This window comes from Mus pahari, chromosome 12 (assembly GCF_900095145.1).
Source record: "Mus pahari chromosome 12, PAHARI_EIJ_v1.1, whole genome shotgun sequence".
NCBI classification, from domain to species: domain Eukaryota; kingdom Metazoa; phylum Chordata; class Mammalia; order Rodentia; family Muridae; genus Mus; species Mus pahari.
Window position 1 is genome coordinate 48,322,253 of NC_034601.1, and position 9,155 is coordinate 48,331,407.

Below are 9,155 nucleotides of genomic sequence, written 5' to 3' on the forward strand. Positions count from 1 at the left end.
TAATTAGAAATGGCTGAGAGTAGTTAACTTATAACAGTCTAGATTACTTCACATAGCTAGTTGGAAAACGTCAGAAATTCACAGAATGTGACATTTAATATTATTTATTCATTTGTTGAGACCAGTCTGCTCCTGACAGCTTTCCCTGTCTTTGTATTCAAAGAAGAAACCGAACATCTTTGAGTTACTCCAGCTGTGGCAAAATAGCCACTAGGCAAGAATTGCCTCATTTCATCTACAAATGTAATACTGTCCAAAGAAAGGACACAATTACAGGTTAGAACAACTTTAATCTGCCGAGACAGAGTAGGCTAGTCCTTAATATTGCTGTTTCTCTAGGTCTGTCAGATGACCCTGGCCAGTAGGCTGAAGACCGATGCTCCAACATGTTGAATTAAGGGATTGTCCAGGTGATCAGAGGTATCTATGAATTGGCTCAGTTTTGGAAGCTGTTTTAGGATTCCTATATATTTTCAATTAATATCAGTTGTTCTGGAATTTCTGATGAGGCTGAAAAACTACATAGTCTCCTAGCCAACCCAGGCTTTTTATTTTGAGAGGGACAGTTTTGAGAGGATGGTTTTCAGATGGCATTCAGTCTAAAGCAAGACATAGCCAGATGAAGAATTATAAGTCTTTTAAGTAAGGATAGATGACAGAGGTTCTGTTTAATTAACAAGGATAATAGACTGGGTGTTAGGTCTCTTTTACTTTATAAATTACAAAATAGTAATAGTTATATATAATTATATCTGAGATAAAAATAGTCTTTTAATTGGACAGAAAGGGGAAAATGGAAGAGGGAGAGGATGTAGAGAATGAGGAAGATGAAGATGAAGAAGAGTGGAGCAGAAGCACATGGCCTGGAGAAACAGCAAGTCCTAAGGAGTCTCATAAGCTGTGGAAGATGGTAGTGTAGTGGTAGATCTGCCCAATCTAGGCACACAGCATGTAATCATATTAACTGTGTCATGTTTTCATTGCTGGAGCATATTTGGGAGAAGATATACTATAACAAGAAGACTACACCTCCTAATTCTTTTAATCAAATAGTGCTATTCCTTTGTGATTAAGCACTCAAATATATGTGTCTAATACAGCTGTTTCACACTTAAAAGTTGCTTCAATTTGATGATATTATCTTATAAAGTAGATTTGCAGATCTAGGTAGGGCAGGTCATAAATGAAAGTGGTATGATTTTTAAATAACTTGTGGTTTTGTTATTAAATAGTAAATGCCAATAGTTACCAAAGACACAGTGATTACACAGGTTATACTTGAGATATCATGTTTTATTCACCTTTATGAAGATTTATAATTCATTCCTTGTGTTTAAAGAGAATGTTTAATTGTGGAATAATCATTTCTCTACAAAAGGCCAAGATAGATAGATAGATAGATAGATAAACAGACACATAAATGAACCTATGAAGGACATACTTTTCAAACCATTTCAAGTTCACAACCCAATTATTGATGGGTTGTTTATGTTTGTAGTTTTGAAATGTCTTAGTGCTTTGCATATTCTAGACACCAGCACTTTGATAGATATTAAATTGGAAAAAAGTTTTCCCAAATTTTGTGTACTGTAAAAGTCAGGTGACTGTAAAACTATGGCCTTATATATTGATCTATTCTATTGATTAATTAAATAATTTTGCTTATATGCCATCACCACAATGTTCTTATTACAATAGCGCTATAGTGCAACAGAAATCTGTGGCCACTGAAAGCTCCAGTACAATTTGTATTTTTCAGAGGACATACTTGGTCTTTGTGGTTCTATACTCATTTTTGGCATTATTATTTCAGTTTAGGCAAAACTTAGATAGGAAATTATATGGGGAATGTGTTAAATATATATTGCTCTTGATGGGTTGGATATTTTTACAATATTAACCTAACATGGGAGATCTTTCCAATTTCTGGCCTCTTCTTCAACTTCTTTCTTCACTGTCTTTGTGATGTCATTGTATAGTTTTTATTTCCAGGTTTATATTTATTCCAAGATATATTTTTGAAGCTCGTATGAAAGGGCTTATTTCTTTAGCTTCTTTATTGGTTTGTTTGTCATTAATTTATATGACAGCTATTGATTTTAATCATAATTTAATTATAGTTTATAATGATAATTTTGTGTCCTTGTACTCTGCTAATTGTATTTATTAATTAAAAAGAGTTTCAGGATGTAGTCTTTTATATATGAAATCACATTATTTGTAAGCATGGATATTCTGATTTTGCTAAAAAGGGAATGATACATACTATCTCTGATATTTAGATGCTTGCTATGGAACATTAGGTGTGTGTGTGTGTGTGTGTGTGTGTGTGTGTGTGTGTGTGTCTGTGTGCATGTCTGTGTGTGTGTTTAAAACAGAGTACCCACAGAAAGCTGGAAACTAATAGGAGGCTGTAGGGGAAGAGAGACTGAGAAGGGGAAGAGAGTGCAGGTAATATGAAGAAGGAAAAGGTCTAATGGAATATGCAAAGTTAAATTGGGTGGTAGTTAGATAGAATTACAGGAAAGTGATAGGGAAGATCAGAGAGATGAAATTACTGACACTAAAGGACTTTTAAAGGCTCTGTATGGTAACCTACTATGGAAATATATATATAGGCTAACAAATAAACATGCCAGTGGCAGGTATGGGTAACCTGCCTTTGAGTTGTTGGGCAATAGTGTTCAGTAGTTCCCAACCCCACACCAAGTATCACAGGTTACTGCCATTACTACTGATTACACCACAGAAATGTTTTCTAAGTCTATTGGTGTAGATATCACACACTTGAATCATAGAAATAGAGAAGCCAGCTTTTACCAACTTTAAAGGTATCTCTACTGCTTATCTATCATAGTTCTGGAAGCTTCCAATGTTAATGAGTTAGAATCGTAGTCAGTATTGCCCAGCTATGGAATAAAGATGCAGTAAAGAAGAACTGAAATGGGAACAAGAAAGTTGAGGGGGTAGCCTGCAACTTTCTAAAGAGATTAAAGCTTACTTCTCAAGACAAAAACTTATGCTCGCTACCATTAACTGGGGCAAACATTGTGACTGGCAGTCACAGGCCCTAAGAAAAAGTCAGAATTATCGTTATGCTTAATGGTTACAGTATCAGGTTTCTTCTAAGTTCTTATCTTTACATATTTACATTATTACTGCATTTCTCTATTGTAATCAGAAATTTTCCTTTTTGTAGTAGATGGCACCTAATACAGACACTGAGAAGTTGTTCAGAGAATAAGAACTATATCTATATCACACCCTCTACCCCCAAGGCTACGGGATTATTATGGAAAAGAAGGGGAAAGACTATGCTAGATAGGCCAAGTAGACTTGCAGAAAATGTTCTTTGCTGATTATTACAGAACACAATGACTCACAGTGTTTGTGAGAGCACATACAAAAACAGCTCTATTAAATCAGCCATAATCTACACACTAATGTAGGATGGATTTAAGAAGCAACATTCTAGCTTAGAGGCTATCAGTATTTGATGTTTGCTGACTGATATGGTCACATTTCTTCAGAGATGTGATCCCTGAGAGGCAACCCACGTTCCAGTAGAGGGTCCTTCACATAGTAAAACTACTATAAGGACTTAATGGACTTTTTAAAGGTACAAAAGAGACTGGTGAATGTAGGGATTGAACAAGAAAAGGGGGAATTTCAAAAAAGGGGACAGCCAGGCAGTGGTGGCAAGTGCCTTTAATCCCAGCACTGGGGCGGCAGAGGCAGGTGGATTTCTGAGTTCAAGGTGAGCCTGGTCTGCAGAGTGAGTTCTAGGACAGTCAGAGCTACACAGAGAAACCCTGTCTCAAGGGAAAAAAAGGGGAGAGGGGTGGTTGTTGCTGATTGCCAAGCGGATGTCTTTACAGTGGTCCTCTCTACCTACCCTGGTGTTGTGGATTCCTGAATGAAAGAAACACCTATACACATGCAGCTTCATGTTTTATAAGCCTTAAACAGCTCAATGGCTGGGTCACTCTCAAACTTCCACATTGCTAACACCTCCCCGCCAATACTCCTGCGTTAATACCCACAAAAACCTGTATTCCATCTTTCTTACCCTAGATCCAATTGGGGAGTGTGAGGGCTGGGGCTGCTCTTCCCCAGCTCTTACATGCTTGGTATGCTATCTCTTGTGCAGCTCTCAAGTCTGGATCTTACCCCTTTTGTGGCATGGCAGCTCTCCTCATTCTGTGGCCTCAGAATCCTAAGAGTCCCTCCGCTGTTTCCCTGCCAAGCCATTGGCTGCCTGCAACTTTACTTACCAATCAAAACCAACTGGAGAAAGGGACACTCAGAGTCTTATATGCAGATGTGTACATTCCCATGTAATTTCAGGGACCCAATGAACATAAATTGCATTAGACCCAATCCACAACAGGGTGGGTTTGATCGAAATGAATTACAAGCATGCATTGAATTCTTAAATAACAAAAAAACAATTTTATGGAAAAGTCCGATTAAAGTCCAGTATATGTACATTTTACACAAGTGGTTTCAACCGATTTATATTGTATTAAAAGATTGTTTACATAGATTAATTAAAACCTGTATTTTTAGACATATTTTCTTCTTATGCTATGAATGATGTACTTCTTTGTTGAAATAGAATTACACCATCAACATTTTTACAGAATTACTCACCATACCTTAAGCATATTTTATGGTATTAAAGTTTAAGGATAAACACAAAGTAAAGAAAGGTAAATAACTCAGTATGTTTGCAAGAAAAATGTTGCATGAAGAGCATTGATAGCAAAAAATTCTTACCCTTATTCAAAAGGCTACTTTTCCATGCTTCATCTCAAAAATTACCAGTGCTCTATAAACTTAAAATTGACAAGATGAAATGAAAATCAATCTCTGTTGCTTATAAAAATGGAGAAGCTTTTGCTTTTAACTGGTAGATATAATATTTTTTCTCTCCAATCTACTTTCCTTTACTTTTTTTTTGCAGAGTTATATGTAAAAAAAAATTCCAGAGAAAATATTATCATGTTACTAGGGGTTTAAATTCAATATATACATATATGTATATGTGTTATTGTGGATTCAGCAATGTCTCAGCACTTAGTAATACTTGTTGGTCTTTCAAGGTACTGATTCAGTTCTCAACATACCCATAAACACTTCATAGATGCCTGAATCTTATTCTGGTGGAGGTATTTTACCAATTGATATTCCTCTTCCCAGGTAACCCTAACTTGTATCAGTTTGAGAAGCAAACATCACAAACTGAATAGGAAATTAGAGAACAGGGAAAGCATTCGGATTTCCTAGTTTCTGAACTCATATCCATGGTATTGAGGGAGGCATGACAGCAGGGTACCTGAGGAGGAGGTTGAGAGATTTTATCTTCAACTTGAAAAATGAAGCAGGGAGAGCAAACTGGAAGTATAGAAAGGATTTAGAATCAGAGAGATGACCCCCTAGGCCTTCACTTAGGCTTCGCCTCCTTGTGGTTTCATAGGATTCCCAAACAGTAAGACCAACAGGGACCAAGTGGCCAAATGCATGTCTGCGGGGTGTGGGGGGCATTTCTGATTCATACCACCAATTATGTGTAATTGTACAGGTCAAAGTGAATACTTTATCTCAATCCTGTATTTTTCCAACTACTTTTTTTTAACCACAAAACCAATAATTAATTCGATGTTATAAGAAATGATGATGGGGGATGTAAAGAGGAAGAGAAGAGAAACATCAAAGCCATGCAAGTACTCTGAATAGGATGAACTAAGTAGGCTATGGACTTTATGCTCGTTTATCACCAGTATACTACTTGATATGCAAACATTGGTGTATGGGGCATACATATACAATTAAGGAACCAGAATATTAGGAAAACATTAATAATTTTCTCTTCTTGTATGAATGTAAAACTGCCATGAAATTTGTAAATTATTAAAAAGAAAGAGCGAGAAATTTACTCACTACTCAAACCTTTGAACATAGCAGCCTTAAATTGTCATAATTGTACAAATTATGTGTATTGAATGAGCTGTACTCTGTATGATTCATTTCTTATTTCAGCTAATCGATACTAAATGGTTCCTAGGGATTTCCCATGATTGCTGGTGCTTCCCAGTTAAAATGAACCATAAAGGTACGGAATAAGTTATCTTACGTTGTAGGTCACACTGCATGTCAATCTCACACAGTAGTTTCCAGAGTGGCACCTGCCTCTGGAAGCTAGAAAATAAATCAAAGTAATATAAAAATTGTGGTTGGGGATAAATTCCAAGGGCCAAAGTGGAAGAGATGCTGGGTGATAGAGCAATTTCTCATCCCAGATTGTTTGCAGTTGCTGATGGTCAGCTGGCAGTGGAGACACCGGAGACTATTCTGTTTTCTGCAATAAAAAAAAATTGCTACTAAATGTTTTCCTTGGTATGAATTTACACCAGCAGTGCAAATATACATCTATAGTGAGCAGTAGCTTCCACTCCCATTTTTCTTTCCTCTCTGCCTCCTTCATTCTCAGCTGTAAAGATAGACTTTGGATTATGTAATTTGTGTCAAAATTTACTCTAATAATGTCAATAATATTAATACTCTAAGTGTCAATAATAATATAGTATATCCTCAATGCATGGAAGTTACATAGGCATTCTCTGTCTGTATTTTTATGAAGCACCTTTATTCTTCAAAGATTATTTAAAATCATATGCGGGATACCTACCCAATCGTCTTTGGATCAGAATCTGGAGGATTCTAGTATGGTTCAATTCCATTCTCTAACATAGTTTTTACATATGGTATTTCACAAACTACCAGGGTTAAAATGAAAGACAAGACATTTGTGTTGTTTTCTGGGTATATGTTAAAGTGAATTAAATTATAGAAATCTTAAATCCTTCAATGTTTGTTTGTTTAGCAGTAATGTGGATCCAGGCTGGTTACACTAAATACAATAACAATGTAATAACAAGTTAACTATTAAGCTACTTTCTCCACCCAAATTCTATAACTAGGAAGAAAAAATTTAGAGAGGAAGGTTAATGAATTTTACAATTTATGTTGGCCATATCGGTCGTATGTTGGTCAAACTTCAAATTTCTTCTTTTCTATTTTTTATTGGTCTCTCACTCCCCTCCCTTCCTCTCTCTCTCTCCGTCCCTCCCTCTTTCCCTCCCTCCCTCCCTTTCTCCCTCGCTCCCTCCTTCCCTCCCTCCTTCTGGCTTCCTCCCTCCCTCCCTCTCTCTCTTCCTCCTCCCCCTCTCTGTTCTCTCATGTTCCTGCCAGTCTTTCTTTTTCCCCTTTTCTGTCCTTCTTTCTGTCCTTCCTTGTCCCTACTTCTCTGTCTAATGGCTCTGCTCCCATCTGTCTGCTGCGACCCTTTATCCAGGCCCTCATTCCCCTCCCTTCCCTCAAATAAACCTCCTTTATATCAGATTTTTTACATGGCATGACTTCTCACCAGACACCTTGACCCTAGCCCATTGTGAAACCCCCAACACACTCTGAATTATATTTCATAACAAAAATTCCATCTTGAAATAATGACTTGACATTTCAGTTTTCTCATCTGTGAATTTATACTTTATTCTAATGGTATTCCAGTTTGTTCTGTTGAAATTTTTTTCCTCATTCTTAAAGCCACTCATACATAACATTTATTAGCTAGCATTGAATAAGTTTTTCATGAAAAATAAGATTAAGTTAATTCAAACAAGTGTAATTTGACTTTTATATCTACAAAGCTCTCACATAAACCAAAAATTTCTGTAAGAGAAGGAGGATTTTTTTGCTTTTGTTTCTATTTTCTACTCCCCAGACGTAGGAGAGTTTTCTATAGAAGTGTTTCCTTGCTAATCAATAATCATTTTCCAAAATAGTATAATATCTAGCCACCATGGAATTTCAAGGAAAACATACCAGTTTTGGAGATTGATCAGTTATGGGAAACCATTTAGCTAGGTGTTCAGGAAAAGAGGAAGAGACCCTCATAGCATATTTAAAAGTATCTTTGTAGTTTGTATTTTGAATTTGTTATGCATTGAAACTATTTTTAAGCAAGAGGTTATATGACACAAGGCTATAGCAGAGCTTTGAGGTGAAACTTTGGGTAACTGGAGTTGGAAGTGTGCATCTTTGTGAAAATGAGTAGAAAATGATCGCTCAATTCAATGTGAGAAGATTGGTCAGATAAGCATTGATTTAGGAAAAGAATTCCAGCACTTGGGAGGCAGAGGCAGGTGGATTTTTGAGTTTCAGGCCAGCCTGGTCTACAGAGTGAGTTCCAGGACAGCCAGGGCTATACAGGGAAATCCTGCCTTGAAAAAAAAAAATAAATAATGAGTTTAGAAATACTTCAGTGACAAAATATCAATCACAGCCATAGACTTATGAACTGGACATATGAAAAGAAGTCAAATAATTTTGATTCTGTGAAAGGGCATTTAAAGCTCTAATATTAGCAAGCCATTAATAGTAACCTAATTTTATATAATCATTTCAAGCAGAAATTGCACTGAGTAGAGATTCACCTGATGTGTTATATAAACCACAGTGAAAACTCCTACATCCAAAATAGTTCTTGTTGGAGTCTCCCACCCCCACTAACCACTCCCCCTCCAGCAGGAATACCAGAGTGCTACCCAGTTCGCCCGGACGCCCACCATCGCCCGGACCGCCCACCATCGCCCTGACTGCCCGCCACCGCGAGGAATGCCCGCCACCACGAGAAATGCCCACCACCGCGAGAACTGCCCACCATCACGAGGACTGCCCACCATCGCGAGAACCGCTGTGGCAACTTCAAAGGACTCAGGGGCATGCTGGGAACCCTTCCTAACCCTTCCTTGTACTTAAGCCAGTCCGAACAATAAAGATTCGAGCCTTGATCAGAAGTCTTTGCCAAGGCCTCCATGTTTCTTTTCGCAGCCCTGTTCCTTTTCAGGAGTTCCCACTCTCCAGTTCGGATCCAGACCACAGTGTTTCTGCAGGCAGAACCACTCAGTTCTTCTTTACAGATTTCTAAAATCAATCATAGAATACTGAAAAGTAATTCAGAAACCAAGAAATGTGCCATGGCTATAATTTGAGTTCTATTCACCATTTACTTTAAATTTTTGCATATTGTTTTATAATTGTTTTATATTCAACTACATTATAATAAAACAATAAAAATAATAAAATAACAG

At 37.1% G+C, this 9,155-nt stretch overlaps 1 pseudogene; it reads right to left on the reverse strand.

Annotated features, from left to right (window-relative positions):
- The window catches only part of LOC110329432, a 52,378-nt pseudogene extending 43,631 nt beyond the window's left edge, over nt 1-8,747 (reverse strand).
- Nucleotides 8,748-9,155: the final 408 nt, after the last annotated feature.